The following is a 21,607-nucleotide window of genomic DNA, read 5'->3' on the forward strand; positions in this document are numbered from 1 at the left end:
AAATAGCGGCAAAACACACACCGCTATTGTTGAATGAATCTTCATCACTCCATCTACCATCAGTGGAATTCTGAAGCCTACATGGGAAGGGATTGGCAATAGATGCATAATTAAAGGCACCTTCCATTACCTTGGAAACAAGAGCTAATTCGAGTTTTTCATTGACGTTTTCGTTATCAGCGTGGTCTATATAGTTAACCAACATCTATTTTATCCCAGTTTATTTCCACTGTTGGCTAGTGTTATTTGCCATGAGAATTGCAGCGATCTCAGCCCCTATAGCGCAGATGACATGGAACTTCACAGTCCCGGTAATCCGTGCTCAGCCAACCAGAGGGCGTCAACAGCACTCCGGTCAGTTTACCATGCCGTACATATGACGGTGGTAGAGGTCATTGACACACCGCACCTCTTCATGTATCAGCCACGTCACGTGCCAAAAGTGGATCCGCAAGTGTCTGTCTGCGAAGTTGCTATTTATGCTAATGCACGAGCTCTGGACAGCAGTACTGTCACAGCTAGCAATCTGATGCCGCGCCAAGGACTGGGCTATCGACTTCTAGACAGCACGCCACTTCCTCAGCTGGGACTCTTAAGTGATCGGTGAGGTGCTCGCTGATACTTTGTTCAATTGTGATGCTGATGTGCTAACTGATAAGATACTGTCGGACGAAACGTTTACGTCCTTGTCATTACTGTTGGCTCTCAGTATTCAGCAAGCGAAGTACAGCATTATTTTACTCTTCTGAACTAAAGCTTGGATTTGGACGTTGTTTATAAACCTGAAATAAGAAACTGACTGTTACGTTAGTTTATAAGGTTATTAAGTCTTCATGACTTTGATTATAAAAGAAAGTGTAAATACAGAAACTTAATTTACTGTTTTTACCCTAAAGCCTTTAAGACTTTAAGACAGTGGGTAATTCAAGTATCACGGGAATTATTTAGTTACTTTGCGATTCTGGAAGTCTCCATAATTTATGAACCATCATTTATTTAATATCACAAGGAGTAGCATCCAGTTTGTTTCACTCACTGAAGACCTATCTCTCTTTTGTTTCATCGTGAAGAATATTTTGTGGAAACTGTGTTCAATAAACTTTTGTATGTATGGTCCCTACACCTTGGTTGTTTAGTTGTGCCTGCCAGTGACGGATACATCAGGTTCCTTATCGAAACTTTACCTACTAACAAGTAAACCTATTCATGGGATACACTTCCATTCTGATCGGTTTCGAATATGTTGTAGGGTAGAGCAAACTAAGAAAGCAAATTAAGAGACTTTTTTTATACGTCCTCGTACGGCCGTTAAGGGCATAAAAGAAAGAAAACCGATGAAATGATAACAGTTACTACGAACACCTCAAATAAAAGTTCTATTGTATTTAATGTATGTTACGATGGTGCACGTAGAGTTGTCGGAAAAGTAAATTTTTCGAAATAACCTGTGCTTGGTGGCAAAACCATAGTGCACTTATCATTTTCTTGACTCGAACAATTCAGCACAACCTCATTATTATATAGATCTACAATAATTTTGCAACAGTAATACACAAACAATTTCAAATACAAAGTAACCAAATCTTAAACTTTTACAACTGAAAAACAATTACGGCACAACTAAAAAGAAAACAGAAGTACAGCTTGAAATTAAAAGATAAATAAAATTTGTAGAACGTACCTTTAGAAAACATTTGTCTGGGAAATCTTATAAAACAAAACAACATGACAACTGACATCGAAGCATCAGGTGTTTTAACAGCGATATAGAGATATTTCTAGCTAATTTCTGAAAAATTCGACATTGAAATAACAATTCATCATATATGATTGAATTTGATATTGACGATGCGTCAAGTGTCCAAATGGAAAGCGGAATAGAGGGGAGCATGAATGTTTTAGTTGGACCACTTTTTTCGCTTTGTGATAGATGGCGCTGTAATAGTCCAAACATATGGCTCACAATTTTAGACGATCAGTTGATAACAGGTAGGTTCTTTAAATTAAAATACAGAACGTAGGTACGTTTTAACATTTTATTTCGGTTGTTCCAATGTGATACATGTACCTTTGTGAACTTATCAGTTCTGAGAACGCATGCTGTTACAGCGTGATTACCTGTAAATACCACATTACTGCAATAAATGCTCAAAATGATGTCCGTCAACCTCAATGAATTTGGCAATGCGTGTAACGACATTCCTCTCAACAGCGAATAGTTCGCCTTCCGTAATGTTCGCACATGCATTGACATTGCGCTGACGCATGTTGTCAGGCGTCGTCGGTGCATCACGACAGCAAATATCCTTCAAAGAAATCCGGGGACGTCAGATCCGGTGAACGTGCGCGCCATGGTACGGTGCTTCGACGACCAATCCACCTGTCATGAAATATGCTATTCAATACCTCTACAATCGCACGTGAGCTGTGTGCCGGACATCCATCATGGAAGTGCATCGCCATTCTGTCATTCAGTGAAACATCTTGTAGTACCATGGGTAGAACATTACGTAGGAAATCAGCGTACATTGCACCATTTAGATTGCTATCGATAAAATGGGGGCCAATTATCCTTCCTCTCATAATGCTGCCTCATACATTAACCCGACAATGTCGCTGATGTTCCACTTGTCGCAGCCATCGTGGATTTCCCGTTGCCCAGTAGTGCATATAATGTTGGTATACGTTACAGCTGTTGGTGAATGACGCTTCGTCGCTAAATAGAACGAATGGAAAAAATCTGTCATCGTCCCGTAATTTCTCTTGCGTCCAGTGGAAGAACTGTACACGATGTTCAAAGTCGTCGCCATGCAATTCCTGGTGCACAGAAATATGGTACAAGTGCAATCGATGTAGATGTAGCATTCTCAACACCGACGTTTTTGAGATTCCCGATTCTCGCGCAATTTGTCTGCTACTGACTTGCGGATTAGCCGCGACAGCAGCTGAGACACCTACTTGGGCATCATAATTTGTTACAGGTCGTGGTTGACGTTTCACATGTGGCTGAACACTTCCTGTTTCCTTAAATAACGTAACTATCCGGCGAACGGTCCGGACACTTGAATGATGTCGTCCAGGATACCGAGCAGCGTACGTAGCACACGCCCGTTGGGCATTTTCCTCACAATAGCCATACATCAGCACGATATCGACCTTTTCCGAATTGGTAAACAGTCTATTTTAACACGGGTATTGTATCACGAAGCAAATACCGTCCGCAGTGTCAGAATGTTACGTAATACCACGTACTTATACGTTTGTGACTATTACAGGGCCATCTGTCACAAAGCGAAAAAAGTGGTCCAACTAAAACATTCATATTTCTTTACGTAATACACGAATATGTAATAAAAATGGGGGTTCCCATTTTAAAAAACACAGTTGATATCCGTTTGACCTATGGCAGAGCCATCTAGTGGGCCAACCATAGCGCCATCTGGTTTCCCCCTTCAAGCTAGACGAGTTTCGTTTGATGCTTATTTTGAGCTATTTGCCCCGGTCACTATCAATGGATCACCCTGTATATGTCTGTTAGAGATACTATGAGACACGTTGTACAAGCGGAACATAGTTGAAGCGGAGTCATTCTAGAGATGGTAAGATTCAAGTAAGAAAATTCCCTGATACAAGAGACGTTGACAAAGAGGAGATTGCTATGGTCCTCCACTTGAGAGCGGGAAATAGTCTGAGAATCTTTGGAACATCAGAAAACGTGGAAATTATTCCATTCCATGTTGGCATGCTGTACAAAAACCTTATTATTGCTACTGTTAGGTTGCACATTACTCTCTATTGACTCAAGAACGACTAATATCGCCCTGACAGTGGACAATCGACTCAAGAACAACGAATTTCGCCCTGACAGGGAACAATCAGGTTATTTCATGGAGGTGAAGGCAGGTATATGAGCGCAAAGCAGGACCTCTCGCGCTGCTTTGTTTACGCGGTGTGATAGGAAAATTTTAAATCTAATCTTGTTATTGTACAATGATGATACTTACATGCTACTGTGATACATCTCCTTCAAAATAGTCCCCTTCTGAGTGAACACACCGACTCCAACGGTGTTTCACCTTTGGAAATATTCCTATAAATTATTTTCCTGAAGTATGTTGAGGATGCTATCCGTATTTGCCTGGATGTCTTCAGTCGAGTCAAATCGCTTCACTTGCAGTGAAAATTTCAGTTTAGGAAACAGGTAGATGTCCACAGAGGCCAAATCAGGGGAATATTTGTTCAAAAATTCAACGATGGAGAAGGTGCGATGGGGCGGAGCATTGTAATGGTGTAGCACCCAACTCCTGTCTTTCCACAATGCAGGCCTTTTCTTCTGCACCTTTTCGCGCAAACGCTCGAGGACACATTTGTAGTATTCCTGATTAATTCCTGTCCTCGAGGGGTAAATTCATGATGCACAATATCGGTAGAATCGAAAAAAAATAACCAACATTACCTTCACCTTCGAACGACTTAGCCATGCTTTTTTCGGTCTTGGTGAACTTGGAGTCTTCCACTGCAAAGACTGCACTTTGTTTTCAGGATCATATCCACATACCCACTATTCGTCACCTGAATTACACTATTCAACAAATTTGGGTAATTTTTAGTCCGATTAATCAGTTCTTGGTACACTTAAAGTCGGTATTGTCTCTGGTCACTTGACAACACTTTTGGAAGGAATTTTGCGGACACTAGACGCATGTTCGGATGTGTAGTTCAAATTGCCTGAACTGCGTACAAACTTAGATTAAGTTCATCAGCCGTCTCCCTAATTGTAAGTCTACGATCAGAGCGCACTAACTCACGAACTTTCGCAACATTTTCATTCGTTTTTGAGGTGGAAGGACGGCCGGACCGTAGTTCATCTTCAGATGATTCACTGCCCTTTTTAAATCTATTGAACCAGACAAAAACATTTGACTAGCACATGCAATCATCTCGAAAAGTCGTTTTTAATAGTTCGTCTCAGAAACTGATTTCTCGGTTTTACAACAAAATGTCACACAAACTCGTTGCTCCGTTCTTACGTCCGTTTTCACGCAGACAGAATTCGATAACAAGCCCTAAAAGACCCGCACTCAACTAGCTGTCACAACGAACTGAAAAAAGGAAATTCAGTTTCATGTCAGAGAGAGTTCAAGGTCAAGGCAATGACTCACTCCCCGCCCTCGTGTACCCGCCTGCCAAACCAGTAAGCAGGAGCGGATCCATTCTTAAAATTTTCCAATCACACCTTGTACGTGCGAGAACCTGTTCTGAACTGCTGTACCTGTCTTCACCTCCATGAGATAACCTGATACCTCTTCCGGATGAAACGCGTCATTCCTCAATTAATAAAGAACATTGCGCAAACTAAGACTGTTTCTTAAATACACTCCTGGAAATTGAAATAAGAACACCGTGAATTCATTGTCCCAGGAAGGGGAAACTTTATTGACACATTCCTGGGGTCAGATACATCACATGATCACACTGGCAGAACCACAGGCACATAGACACAGGCAACAGAGCATGCACAATGTCTGCACTAGTACAGTGTATATCCACCTTTCGCAGAAATGCAGGCTACTATTCTCCCATGGAGACGATCGTAGAGATGCTGGATGTAGTCCTGTGGAACGGCTTGCCATGCCATTTCCACCTGGCGCCTCAGTTGGACCAGCGTTCGTGCTGGACGTGCAGTCCGGTGAGACGACGCTTCATCCAGTCCCAAACATGCTCAATGGGGGACAGATCCGGAGATCTTGCTGGCCAGGGTAGTTGACTTACACCTTCTAGAGCACGTTGGGTGGCACGGGATACATGCGGACGTGCATTGTCCTGTTGGAACAGAAAGTTCCCTTGCCGCTCTAGGAATGGTAGAACGATGGGTTCGATGACGGTTTGGATGTACCGTGCACTATTCAGTGTCCCCTCGACGATCACCAGTGGTGTACGGCCAGTGTAGGAGATCGCTCCCCACACCATGATGCCGGGTGTTGGCCCTGTGTGCCTCGGTCGTATGCAGTCCTGATTGTGGCGCTCACCTGTACGGCGCCAAACACGCATACGACCATCATTGGCACCAAGGCAGAAGCGACTCTCATCGCTGAAGACGACACGTCTCCATTCGTCCCTCCATTCACGCCTGTCGCGACACCACTGGAGGCGGGCTGCACGATGTTGGGGCGTGAGCGGAAGACGGCCTAACGGTGTGCGGGACCGTAGCCCAGCTTCATGGAGACGGTTGCGAATGGTCCTCGCCGATACCCCAGGAGCAACAGTGTCCCTAATTTGCTGGGAAGTGGCGGTGCGGTCCCCTACGGCACTGCGTAGGATCCTACGGTCTTGGCGTGCATCCGTGCGTCGCTGCGGTCCGGTCCCAGGTCGACGGGCACGTGCACCTTTCGCCGACCACTGGCGACAACATCGATGTACTGTGGAGACCTCAGGCCCCACGTGTTGAGCAATTCGGCGGTACGTCCACCCGGCCTCCCGCATGCCCACTATACGCCCTCGCTCAATGTCCGTCAACTGCACATACGGTTCACGTCCACGCTGTCGCGGCACGCTACCAGTGTTAAAGACTGCGATGGAGCTCCGTATGCCACGGCAAACTAGCTGACACTGACGACGGTGGTGCACAAATGCTGCGCAGCTAGCGCCATTCGACGGCCAACACCGCGGTTCCTGGTGTGTCCGCTGTGCCGTGCGTGTGATCATTGCTTGTACAGCCCTCTCGCAGTGTCCGGAGCAAGTATGCTGGGTCTGACACACCGGTGTCAATGTGTTCTTTTTTCCATTTCCAGGAGTGTAGTACAAGATGTAGAGCTTGAAGGATTGCAAGGTTTGTAAAGCACGATAGGCGGATCTGTAGACAGATTACAAGGCTTGTTCAGAAATAAGTGTTTCGGAGCATTCCATTATTGCAGATTGTTGAACGTCAGGTTCTGTAGTAGACGATCGCTAAGCGTTCTCATGATTGTAGCAGGTACGGGATCTTAGAGAAGTGATCGTGTATCAATGGAAAAATGCCGCCAGTTTGGATGAATCATGTATCCTCTCACATCAGCTCGATGGCCTTGATCGGATACGTTGGTATCCAGGCGGCCGGTTGCTCGAAAAGTGCGCCGGGTTGATGGAGACAGCATTATACTATGAGGGATATTCACCTAAGCATCCTCTGGATCTGTAGCAATAATCGAAGTCGCGATGACACTTGTGGGTTACGTAAAATTACTACAGGTAACCTGCGTCACTTCAGGCATACGAGAGCACCTTTCAACAGGATTTCTGTCGCTGCTACAATATCAGACCGTGCTACATTAGTGTGAGGAGATTACGAGTGGACTCGTTTTTACGCCTTCACCACCAAATTTGCTAGAGTTGAATACAATGGTACACGCCTGGGACGCTATCGAGCGCAGTCTGCTGCCACAAACCTCCGACCAGTTATACACGGGGACTGCGTGACACATTCGTAGATATCTAACAAAAATATCCAGACGCTCCCACGCAATGCGGAATCGAGCACCGGATGTCACGAGAGGTGGACACGGCACAGTAAAAGAAGGGGGGGGGAGGGGTAGAGTGCTGTTAGGTCGGATTCAGTAACAGCAGAATGGGTCGATCAGGAGAGTTCTCGACCTAAATCTGAAGGACTAGTCATTGGCTGTCACCTGAGTGACATATCCATGAAGAAAATTTAAACCGCCCTAGTGTTTCCCAAGCAGACTGTTGGTGAAAATCGAAGGAACAACCACAGCTAAACCAAACCAGTCAGACCTCATGTACTGGTGGACAGGGACCATCGAGAAATAAGGAAGGTGATTTTGAAAAGTCCATGAAATCAGCACAGGGAATTACACGTGAGCCCCTAAGTGATACCAGAAGCCCAGCTAGGACAAATACTCTGCGTAAGCAGATACACTACTGGCCATTAAAATTGCAGCACCAGGAAGATGACGTGCTACAGAGACGAAATTTAACCAACAGGAAGAAGATGCTGTGATATGCGGATGATTAACTTCTCAGAGTATTCACACAAGATTGGCGCGGTGGCGACACCTACAACGTGCTGACATGAGGAAAGTTTCCAACTGATTTCTCATACACAAACAGCAGTTGACCGGCGTTGCCTGGTGAAACGTTGTTGTGAAGTCTCGTGTAAGGAGGAGAAATGCGTACCATCACGTTTCCGACTTTGATAAAGGTCGGATTGTAGCCTATCGCGATTGCGTTTATCGTATTGCGACATTGCTCGTGTTCGTCGATATCCAATGAATGTTAGCAAAATATGGAATCAGTGGCTTCAGGAGGGTAATACGGAACGCCGTGCTGGATCCCAACGGCCTCGTATCACTAGCAGTAGAGATGACAGGCATCTTATCCGCATGGCCGTAACGAATCGTGCAGCCATGTCTCGATCCCTGAGTCAACAGATGGGGACTTTTGCGAGACAACAACCATCTGCACGAACAGTTCCACGACGTTTGCAGCAGCATGGACTATCAGCTCGGAGACCGTGGCTGCGGTTACCCTTGAAGCTGCATCACAGACAGGAGCGCCTGCGATGGTGTACTCAACGACGAACCTGGGTGCAGGAACGGCAAAACGTCATGTTTTTGGATGAATCTAGGTTCTGTTCGTGATTGTTGCATCCGTGTTTTGCGACATCGCAGGTGAACGCACATTGGAAGCCTGTATTCGTCATCGCCATACTGGCTTATCACCCGGCGTGATGGTATGGGTGCCATTGGTTACACGTGTCGGTCACCTCTTGTTCGCATTGACGGCGCTTTGAACAGTGGACGTTACATCTCAGATGTGTTACGACCCGTGGCTCTACCCTTCATTCGATCCCTCGAAACCCTACATTTCAGCAGGATAATGCACGACCGCATGTTGCAGGTCCTGTGAGGCCCTTTCTGGATACAGTATATGTTCGACTGCTGCCCTGGCCAGCATATTCTCCAGATCTCTTACCAACTGGAAACGTCTGGTCAATGGTGGCCGAGCAACTGGCTAGTCACTACTCTTGATGAACTGTGGTATCGTGTTGAAGTTGCGTGGGCAGCTGTATCTGTACACGCCATCGAAGCTCTGTTTGACTCAATGCCCAGGCGTATCAAGGCCGTTATTACGGACAGAGATAGTTGTTCTGGGTACTGATATCTCAGGATCTATGCACCCAAATTGCGTGAAAATGTAATCGCATGTCAGTTCCAGTGTAATATATTTGTACAATCAATACCCGTTTATCATCTTCATTTCTTCTTGGTGTAGCAATTTTAATGGAGTACGGTAAACTACAATACCCTAGTATAATATATGTCCAATGAATACCTGTTTATCATCTTCATTTCTTCTTGGTGTAGCAATTTTAATGGCCCGTAGGGTAAAAAAATTGCGTACAATTATCGAACAGCACCTCACAAGCCACACATTTCTATAGTCAATGCTAAGCGACGCATTAGCCGGTATAAATAGCGACGCTACCGGAGAGTGCATGACTGGAAACGAGTGATTTAATCACACTGTACCTTGTGTAAGGATTTGGATTTGGCTAATTGTTGGATAACGCGAAATACCATCACGTGTATCACCTAAATTGATGTACGGAGAAGATCGTGTTACAGCATCGTGATGTTTTTTGAGGTTACGTCGTGGTCCCCGTAGTACCCTTAAGAAAACTAAATACCAAAGGGTATGACAACGTTTTATAAAGTAGTTTCCTGCGTACACTATATGAACAGTTCGGAAACGATAACTGTTTGTATTAGTACAATAGTCTACTCTAAGAGCGATGTGAGGCAATGGTTTGTTGCGCATAATATTCGTTAAATGGATTGACCCGAATGCAATGAGTTAGAACTTTGATTTAGCTCCAAACTCTAGTGTCCAGCGGCCCTGCCTCCTCTGCTTTCATATATTTAGGAAGAACGTGCTTGTATTCCGCCACAGGCATTGAGCCACTTCATTGAATGAGTCCCTAGCAGAGTTCAAGCCGTGATAAAGGTCAAGGGTGAAGACATCCCATTTTAGTGTCCAGTGATAGGTATCCAGATGATGTTGATTAGATAGTGTGCCTGTTCACCGGCTGGTATCCGGAATAACTAGAATCAACTCAAACTACACAAATTATGTAGTTGTAGATCACGTGATAAAGAAAAGTTATTTTGGGGAAACTGCTTTCACGGCCAGTTTGACCCTGTTATATACAAAAGATAATCAGACCTGATGTTGGGTTGTTAAAGAGGACTCGCAAAAGAATTCTGCATATCATAAAACAACAGATCAATGATCTCTCACTCCTTAGTGTTAAAGAGATGAGAAAGTTTATTCATAGGTTACTAAAGAAATTTACAATCATACATACATCTCGCAGGCAGTTCCACTTTGAGAACAGACAACACTACCATTTTTCGTTTGTGATCATACACAATATGAATAGGCACAACAAAATACATCTTATGTTTCTACAGCTGTTGTTACTGTAAACAAAATTTTTCAACATATAACAATCTCTGACTTTCCAGGCACTGTTGCAAACAGCCTTCTTCAGGGTGTTTTGCTTACTGATCCAAAGATTCAGTTTTCAAAAAAGAAATCCGATCGATAACACAAAAAGGGAAAATAGAAATTACTTCGTTTTACAAATCTGAAAGCAGAAGTATCATTTAGTACAAGATGTTCGTGGGTCCTTCTCCTTTGAATAAAACATTTGGGAAAAAAGGAAATCAATCAACACCATCACCGCTGTTCATATTGTTGTGGCCACATGTAGTAAGCATTGCTTCACGCAGTGCAGAATGGCAAAACAGAGGCACGCTGGCGACCAAGGTGTTGGGAAGTAAGCACGCAGAGCCCTGCTGACAGCAGCAGTCTACCAACAGGCTGAAGCAGGGACACGCACAGACCGAGCACCGAGCAAAGCCTGGAGAGTGCTGAGTAAGGGGAAGTGAGGCCAGCACGCTAAGTTACGCTGCAATATACTGCGGGAGTAATAATATAAAGCTACCACTGAGGGTAAAAAACGTCCTCCTGCCTGATATAAATAATGGAAAGCAGCCAGCAACAGACAGAAGCCATTAGGAAGCAGTTCGGATCTGAGGGCAGACGTGGTCCGTGTTCCAGCTCGCAGCAGTCATCCATTCGCCGCCAGATGTCAACTTCAGCTCTGGAGGTCGGCCCGAGTTCGGTCGCCACCATAGCTGACTAACTGCAGCGAGAACTTCCAGCGGGACCAGCCGCAGCGCGGTCAGGGTACAGGCGCCGCCGGGGACTGACGCCCGGACTTCACGGCAACCTGGTACCACGGCGCGTGGTCCGTCCATGACGGGACCTCGCGGACATCGCGACTGACGGCTTCCCAGTCGCCAGTGCACAAGGCGTCGGCATCTGACCTCACAGCGACGCGGATCCATGGGCGTGCCCGTACTGGGGCGCCGAGCAGCGAGGAGTTCATCTCAACCACAGGGCATCCTGGCTTCAGCGGAGCACTGGTGACCTGAGGCTCCCAGGTGCGATCAGCGGCAAGCGTTGTGCCCATTGTCAGAGAATCTATACAGCAGCAGCCAGGCAGAGGGATCCGCAGGGTTAGGCAGCGATGACGATTGAGAAATTGTAAAGGAAGTTATGGATCTATTCAAGAAACACCTTCACACTGGCTACGTGATGCAGCCCTTGAGACTTCTTTGTTTCCAACATCTGCAAACGTCACTGCAGTCGGATGAGGCACTTGTCTCACCCGAAATGCACCAATGTATTGTAACATCCACGTGATAAATTTTTGGCTACAGTGCGACGAGAGGAAATTATGCCTCTAGCAGTTATAAACATTGTCTATTCGACATATGAAAAAATAGTGAATTAATTATTTATATAATCTTCTATGATGTAATTGGACATATCGATGTGTATCACACAAAGACAATGATAATTGTAAATTCCTTTTATGATCTGCGTTTGTCTTCCTCTGTTTTTACCTTTTGTTGGTTGGCTTTTGTAGGTTCAGCACGCAAGACGCATATCAAACTGAGGTCTGATAAGAAATTGTAATTATTTGTTAATTATTACTTGAAAATAGAGTTCATTATTATTATTATAAACATGAGTGAATAATTATCTGTAACTGTAATCCCTCTCTCAGTAAGCGTTATCTGTATTAATTGTTTCTTTCCGCTGCAAGGAGCGCAGCCATTGATGATAGCGATTTGTATTGATGATAGCGATTTGTATCGCGTTTTTGTCTGTGTTTTCCTTAGAAACAAATCAAATGTTTGCTTGATGAAGTCTAAATAGTGCACAATACGAGAGTAGAGTTTCTGTAAAGTTCAATAAGCATTTAAAATACTTATTTGTTCTAACAATAGAAAGTCTCTAACAATTGTCTGCCGCCATCTTCACAATTATCACAGCGGCAAATTCAAATTACGCAACTCTGCAGACATAAAAGCTGAACGTAATACAAATGTGTAAAAATAAATGCGCACCGGTGGTCCCAAACTCATTTTAATGAAAATAATTCGAATCAGATTGGTTCTTTAAAAACAGTGCTCATAGTACGATCGTTATAACAAACTTTTCTAGCTGATGTATGGAGCACGAGTTGCGAAGAATATTGTTTCAAGTAACATACGTCAGTGTTGTGCGCGATTGATTTTCGGTGGTTTTAATGATCATTTTGCTGAAGATAACTACTTCCATCTTCATCAATAGTTGTATAGAATCTGTTGTATGAACTGTGATTTAGTGACACTTACACAACTTACAGACAACACTTTAACACGACGTTAACTTGGAGTTCTTTAGCAACTTGACCAAATCTTTAGCCGGGAGAAAAATTATGTAGTAATTACTCAGTGTAATGAAATAAGATTATCATTTTCATTTACAAATTAGTTAAATACCAAACCACTGAATAACACAGCGAACGCCACAGTATGCAGGAAAAAATTTATGCATCAGTGAGTGTCGTTTGCTTGACAATTTCTGTGATTTCATCAATACCATCTGCAAAGGTTCAGTTCATTCCAGTGACATTACCTCATGAAGTGGAAACATTTTTTACTGTGTGCAGTGTTTATATTCCAGGCTATGAAAGTTGCTCAGTGGGATCTGCATCTAGACAGCCTGGAACGCAACAGAGATACCATTTCAAAACTGTGATTCATGGAACGTTCAACTGTAGTAACATAGTTCGTGCCCTGCTTGAAGATCGCACATTGCTTCCAGCAGTCTCAGCCGTGGCAACAGTGACTTGTTCAACAATTTGTGGGGGAATTGCCCGTTGGCCTCTCCCTGGAGTAATTCCCAAATAGCCTGTTAATTCTAACTTCAGAACCATGTTCTTCAACCCGCGGGCAGAATGCGGAGTTCTTCGAATTCTTTTCATACGTCAATATTCACAAAAAGCACTAGCACTATTAATGTGGTTTTGATAAAACAACTGTACGAGTCAAGCTCTGCTCACCTTGTTCAAACCCATGACCACTGATTGCAACTGTAAACCACAATAATGTTTATATTTCTGCCCTACATGGTCATGCCAGTACCGGCGCCTAATGACAAGTTATGAGACTAATACTCAAAGCACATCCTGCAGCGTACCATCCGAAAATCATTCCTTTAAATTGGGTACCCATATGATATATAGATTTCCATCCACACTGGCTCAAGTCGCGGAAGTTTAATTATAACCACCCGGTAGAAAATTCTGGTGACTACTTTATGTATGTCGCTTTATCAGTCAGCGGGTAATACATCGCAATAACCTCGAAACTTGGAGAATCTGGCTGCGAGTACTTAGTGGTTCAATTTTAATTTCCATGCAAATAATCAAAATTTCAATATTAACATCCCGATAATCATATGACAGAGCGAATAGGCATAATGTCATTTTTTTTTGTTTTTGTTTTTTCGAATCCTCAGTGTTCTGACTGGTTTGATGCGGCCGGCCACGGATTCCTCTCCTGTGCCAGTCACATCATCTTGGAGTAGCAATTGTAACCTGCGTCCTCCATTATTTGCTGGATGCATTCCAGTCACTGCCTTCGTCTACAGTTTTTACCCTCTACAGCTCTCTCTAACACAATGGAAGTTATTCCGTGATGTCTTAACAGATGTCCTGCTATCCTGTCCTTCTTCTTGTCAGTCTTTTCCATATATTCCTTTTCTCTTTGATTCTGCAGAGGAGCCCCTCATTCCATATCTTAGCAGTTCATCTAATTTTCAACCTTCGTATGAGGCACCACATCTCAAATGCTTCGATTCTCTTCTTTCCTGGTTTTCTCAGAGCCCATGTTTTACTACTATACAATGCTGCACACCAAACGTACATTCTCAGAAATGTATTTCTCAAATTAATATGTATTTTTGATACTAGTACACTTCTCTTGTCTAGGAATGCCACCTTGCCCGTATTAGTCTGCTTTTTAAGCCCTCCTTGCTTCGTACGTCATGCGTTATTTTGCTGCCTAGGTAGGAGAATTCCTAAACTTCACCTGTTTCGAGACCATCAATCCTGCTGTCAAGGTTCTCAATTCTGCTACTTCATATTACTTTCGCCTTTCTTCGATTTACTCTCAATCCACATTCTGTAATGATCAGAACGTTCTTTTTGTCATCAGATACCATAATTATTATTCACTTTCACTCAGGATAACAATGTCATCAGCGAATCTCATCATTCATATCCTTTCACCTTGACTTTTAATTCCACTCCTGAACCTTTTGTTTCCAGCACTGCTTCTTCCGTATATAGAATGAGCAAAAGGTGTGAAATACTGTCTGACACCCTTATTTTCCTCAGAGTTTCGAACATCTTGCACCATTTGGGACTGTCGAACGCTTTTCCAAACCGACAAATCCTGCGAAGGTGTCTGTTTTTTCTTTGGTCTTGCTTCCATTATCACCCGCATCATTAGTGCTGCTTCTCTGGTGCCTCTACCTTTCCTGAAGCCAAACCGACCGTCATCTATCGCACCCTCAATTTTCTTTTTCATTCTTCTGCGTATTGTTCTTGTCAGCAACTTGGATGCATGAGCTGTTGAGCTGACTGTGCGATACTTTTCGTATTTTTCAGCTCCTGCAGTCTTCGGAATTGAGAGGATGTTATTTTTCCGGAAGTCAGATGATATATCGACAGATTCAAACATTCTAAACACAAAAGTGAATAGTCGTTTCATTGCCTCTTCCAGTACAGATTTAGAAATTTTGATGGAATGTTATCTATCGCCGGCCGGAGTGGCGGTGCGGTTCTGGGCGCTACAGTCTGGAACCGAGCGATCGCTGCGGTCGCAGGTTCGAATCCTGCCTCGGGCATGGATGTGTGTGATGTCCTTAGGTTAGTTAGGTTTAATTAGTTCTAAGTTCTAGGCGACTAATGACCTCAGAAGTTAAGTCGCACAGTGCTCAGAGCCATTTTGTTATCTGATTTTAGAATGAAGGCTTTCACGACCGGGTGACATGGCTGTTGATATACTTTCCGGGATGTGAGGTCGTGGTCCAAGAACTTTTCTCAGTCGGCAAGACTCAGCGGAGCAGCGCCTCTGAGGAAGTCCAGCGCAGTTCTGGACGAAACGTAAGGAGCAGAAAAGTTCTTGGACCACGACCTCACATCCCGGAAAGTATATCAACAGCCATTTTGTTATCTACCCCTTCTGCCTTATTTGATCTTAAGTCCTCCAAAGCTCTCTTATATTATAATACTGGGCCCCGTATCTCTTCTAAATCGACTCCTGTTTCTTCTTCTATCACGTCATCAAAGTGGCTCTGAGCACTATGGGACTTAACGTCTCAGGTCATCAGTCCCCTAGAACTTAGAACTACTTAAACGTAACTAACCTAAGGACGTCACACACATTCAAGCCCGAGGCAGGATTCGAACCTGCGACCGTAGCGGTCGCGCGGTTACAGACTGTGGCGCCTAGAACCGCTCGGCCACTCCGGCCGGCTATCACATCATCAGACACGTCTTCTCCCTCATAGAGGCGTCCAGTGTTTTCTTTCCTCCTAACTGTTTCCTCAGCATTTAACAATGGAATTCCTATTGCATTCAATGTTACCGCCTTGTTTGTAATCTCACTGAAGGTTGTTTTGAGTTTTCTCTATGCTGATTCAGTTCTTCCGACAATCAAGTCGTTTTCCGATTTCTTCACGTTTTTCATGCAGCCATTTCGCCTCAACTACCAAGCGCTTCCGATTTATTTCACTCCTCAGATACTTGTATTTACTACTACGTAAATATTTTACTGAGTGCCGAGAGATAGTGTCCGTTGTTAGTTCAGTTACGTCACCATATCGCAGCCGGAGGATGATTGTAAGGAAAAGCAGTGCAATTAAATCGTGAAGTTATTCCACGTCATCTGCTTACTGTTTTTAGTGAACAAATGGACGTGTATTGCTCGTTGGACGTGGAAGTTCTTCTCCTGCAGCAAACTAATGAGCCTTTAGCAGGTTGGGGAGAGCTGTTCGCTGCATCGCACGCACACACACACACACACACACACACACACACACACACGCACGCACGCACATTCACACACTTCTTGCGACGGCACGCGCGTCCGCTGCCAAGGCCACGGCGGTCCGCGTTGTTAACGGCAGGGCGCTGGTCCACCGGAGCCGGCCTGCTCTGCTGCTAGCGGCCGCTCGCAGGTATTTGTCGTGGGCGAGTTTGCGGGCGGCGGCGCGCTCACAATTAACCGCGAGAAAACCCTCTCGAGGCGCGGCCGCCGAGTGCTGCGAGGGTCTCCTTAATGCGACTCGTAATGAGGGCCGGCCGCGCCGACACTGCACCCCCCGGGCCGGGTCAGCGGTGAGTTGCAGGACCGGGAACGCCCGACCCGACACCCAGACCAGCCGGCGGACGCTGAAAGAAATTTTACGCGCAGTATTTCGCTTTAATCGGTTTTTAGCTCAGCCTCGAGAGCACTTAGCGGTAAAACAAACTCTTTTTCAAAGGTAAAGGAGCGACCGTCGCTTTCTCACTCACTCTCTCTCTCTCTCTCTCTCTCCCTCTCCCTGTTTTTGCCGCTGCGCTTCCCTGCGCGCTGCTAAAGAACCTTCGAGGTTCAGCTAATTTCAGTCCGTCTTGGACCCACTTGAACATTTTCTTTTTGCGATATTCTGCGACGTAAAAGCGCTAAAAGATCTCGCGGATGCTTAAGGATAAGCAGCAGAGGGAAAGATAAATGTTTTAAATGCTAATGGAATCTTATAAAACATGCTTTTGATTTTGAATGTACCTGAAAAATCTAATTGTCTCTTTCCCATTTCTAGAAAAGAAACAACCGAGATGATGACTACGATATTAGTCTTTACCAGAATCATCAGATGCCACGCATATTGATCATAAGCTTAAACTGGCACCAACAGCTGGAATTCGTATGTCTGGCTTTCGCCGAAAGTGAGCAAACACTGGCCTTACTCTAGCATACCTGACTGGTAAAACGTAATTTTCTCGGAGAGAAAAACAAAAGGTTTCTAATGGTTTAAATGGCTCTGAGCACTATGCGACTTAACTTCTGAGGTCATCAGTCCCCTAGAACTTAGAACTACTTAAACCTAACTAACCTAAGGACATCACACACACCCATGCCCGAGGCAGGATTCGAACCTGCGATCGTAGCGGTCGCGCGGTTCCAGACTGTAGCGCCTAGAACCGCTCGGCCACTTCGGCTGGCACAAAAGGTTTCAAGTATGCTTCAGTCAAGAGGCTAAATTATTTTTAAAAGAGCATTACAATTATCCCTATTTCGCCAGACTGTAATACTGATTACACAAGTTACGGAGAATTACATTTATTGTAGATGTTAGTATTAAGGCATCACGCAATGTACTGAAGGCTATAGCCAAGGGCGTCGCCTGGCGGGACGAGGGGGGAGGGATTCGAACACTCAGACCTCCTGGTCATGGCTGCTTTCATTTGAAGGATAGTTCAAAATTAAAATTAAATAGTCTTATATCTCAAAGTCAAATCTCACTGCAAGCCAAGAAAGTAGAGACATTTGGAAAAGGGCACTACCGGCAAGGTGCACTGTTGCACTGTGTAGTGTGGTTTTTCGCTTTTACTTAATCTTTGTAGTTCTACATTACACTAATTTCGACCGTTGAATGTTGTTTGTCGGTGTACTATAGATCCAGCACAGATGGAAGTAACGTTTCATATTTTTAGGCTTATGTTTCGCAATAGAGTAACGCCTTAAAAAAATAAAAACCAAACGATGGCTTGGAATGAGGGTCGCTCTGGACAACGACCTTTTGTAAAATCTACCCACAACTTGAAACATAAAATAACTGAAATGAAAAATTAGGGGATACTGAGGCTCAATGAACAGAATTCAATGAAAGTAACTGTTGTTGATATCTCAAAACAGTCGGGGAACCATCTTCTCTGACATGGGAAAAGCATTAAAATTTTGGTGCTCTCCCATGTACAGTCGTACTGTGACGAGATATTAAGCAGATTAATAAATATTAACATAAAGCTTATTTTAAGAAACCGTGATGAAAATCAGTAAATATTTTCAAGCGAGAGAAAAGAAGAAACCGAAAACACTGTGTTGTAAGAAATTTTATTTGGTTTCTTAAATTTTTATTCCTGTGACTACTTCTTGTTGTAACACACACACACACACACACACACACACACACACATATATATATATATATATATATATATATATATATATATACACAAACTGCTGCCCCGCCGCCCCCCCCTCCCCCTTATCGTAGCGTCGGGCTGGCGACGCCCTTCGCTATAGCTAGTGGAACAGATGTATGAACTATTACGTTATATTGATAATTTTTACTTATGGACCGTCTGACAGCAACTGAATAAAACACAATTTTAGTGCCATACTCGTTTCGCCTTTATTTTCTGCAAGGCATCATCAGTGACAGGTGGGTGGACAATTTCTTACATATTACTCTCCTGTTGCATTTTTGGTGTTGTTCTTCTTCTTAGGAATGCCAATTTGCGTTTTTTTCCACATTACACAGCACTATGAACTGAACGCTTGTTTCAATGCAATGTTTTGGTTTCCTAAGAAGGACAACACCAAAAATGCAACAGGACCGTAATATGTTAGAAATTTTCCACGCAACCTGCCACTGATGAGGCTTTGCAGAAAATAAAGGCGAAACGCGTATGACACTAAAATTGTGTTTTATTCAGTTGCTGTCAGACGGTCCATAAGTAAAAATTATCCATATACCGTAATATTACACGCAACTGAGGAAGACAGGACTACAAAAGTTGAAGATGTATGAACATCGCTTCCTCACATAGTCCACTCTCACTACACATATACGCATCTGCGACATTAAAACTGGGATTCATACATCACTCATGCTAAAATATCTCGTGATAAAGCAATCTCCGAGTTGTAGGTAGTTCAGCAATAGGCGGTAAATTGATTCATTATTCACTTCGCAAGAAAAAACGAAGTCATAGAAAGCACAACACAGTAGCAGCTTCATGTTGGCCACTACACTGCTGTAGGGCCTACTATGTGGAAACTATGACTTGGCACACGGACAGTTCTGATCGGTACCAGTCGGTAATAATTGGTAGACTTCGTGCCGTAGGGAACTGTAGCTGTTCGTTACCAACTGTGCTACGTACATTTAAACGGTGTTGAGTGCATTGTCATCTGCTTCCTCGCTAAGCTGTGCTGTCGCTGACGGTATTTTGTTGCGCTATTTTCATTTTTTTTTTTTTTTTCGAAAACAAGTGGCCGATTCTGGAGACTACCTTCTACTACAGTTCGAGAAAGGAAGCCGATTATGAGGAACTCGTAGAGCCTAGGAACATAGGTTTGCGTTACTTGCACAGGATAATCACAGCACATGGAGTCTGAAATGGAAATGACAGAATATAGGGATGACAATTCACAAAATCGCATAATCGACGGATACTGCTTATTTGCTAGAAACGATAGCGTAGTACCAGGCAGAAAGAATGTAAACTTTTAGATGACAATGAAAGCGAAAAATCGGCAACCTTGGACAGACGGGATTCACTGCTTTGTGCATCAAGAAGCCTATTGTGCTTAATTTGAAGGCATGGAGCGCTTGAGAAACTGATGGTACGAAGTCTCGCCCATTATTCAATTTTCAGTTGCAACAGTTTTCAATGACCACGGGAACTTCATGTACACAACTGGCCGTTAAAATTGCTACACCACGAAGATGACGTGCTATAGACGCGAAATTTAACTGACAGGAAGAAGATGCTGTGACATGCAAAAGATTAGATTTTCAGAGCATTCACACAAGTTTGGCGCCGGTGGCGACACCTAAAACGTGCTGACATGAGGAAAGTTTCCAACCGATTTCTCATACTCAAACAGCAGTTGACCGGCGTTATCTGGTGAAACGTTGTTGTGATGCCTCGTGTAAGGCGGAGAAATGCGTACCAACACGTTTCCGACTTTGATAAAGGTCGGATTGTAGCCTATCGCGATTGCGTTTATCGTATCGCGACATTGCTGCTCGCGTTGGTCGAGATCTAATGACTGTTGGCAGAATATTGAAACGGATTTGTTCAGGAGGGTAATACGGAACGCCGTGCTGGATCCCAACGGCCTCGTATCACTAGCAGTCGAGATGACAGGCATCTTATCCGCCTGGCTGTAACGGATCGTGTAGCCACGTCTCAATCCCTGAGTCAACAGATGGGGACGTTTGCAAGATAACAACCATCTGCACGAACAGTTCGAGGACGTTTGCAGGAGCATGGGCTTTCAGTTCGGAGACCATGGCCGTGGTTACCTCTGACGTTGCATCACAGGCAGGAGCGCCTGCGATGGTGCACTCGACGACGAACCTGGGTGCACGAATGGCGAAACGTCATTTTTTCGGATGAATCCAGGTTCTGTTTACGGCATCATGATGGTCACATCCGTGTTTGGCGACATCGCGGTGAACGCACATTGGAAGCGTGAATTCGTCATCGCCATACTGGCGTATCACCCAGTGCGATGGTATGGGGTGCCATTGGTTACACGTCTCGGTCACCTCTTTGTTCCTATTGACTGCGCTTTGAACAGCGGACGTTACATTTCAGATGTGTTACGACACGTGGCTCTACCCTTCATTCGATCCCTGCGAAACCCTACATTTCAGCAGGATCACGCACGTCCGCATGTTGCAGGTCTTGTACGGGCCTTTCTTGATGCAGAAAATGTTTGATTGCTGCCCTGGCCAGCACATTCTCCAGATTTCTCACCAACTGAAAACGTCTGGTCAATGGTGGCCGAGCAACTGGCTCGTCACAATACGCCAGTCAGTACTCTTGATGAACTGTGGTATCGTATTGAAGCTGCATGGGCAGCTATACCCCATCGAAGCTCTGTTTGAATCAATGCCCAGGCGTTTCAGAGCCGTTATTAAGGCCAGAGGTGGTTGTTCTGGGTAATGATGTCTCAGGATCTATGCACCCAAATTGCGGGAAAATGTAATCACATGTCGGATCTAGTATGATGTATTTGTCCAATGAATACCCGTTTATCATCTGCATTTCTTTTTGGTGTAGCAATTTTAATGGCCAGTAGTGTATTACTGCGAAATGCGTTGGTTAAAACAAGGTCCATGCCTGGAACCATATTTTCGATTT

Source organism: Schistocerca cancellata, chromosome 3, assembly GCF_023864275.1.
Source record: "Schistocerca cancellata isolate TAMUIC-IGC-003103 chromosome 3, iqSchCanc2.1, whole genome shotgun sequence".
In the NCBI taxonomy this organism is placed as follows: Eukaryota; Metazoa; Arthropoda; class Insecta; order Orthoptera; family Acrididae; genus Schistocerca; species Schistocerca cancellata.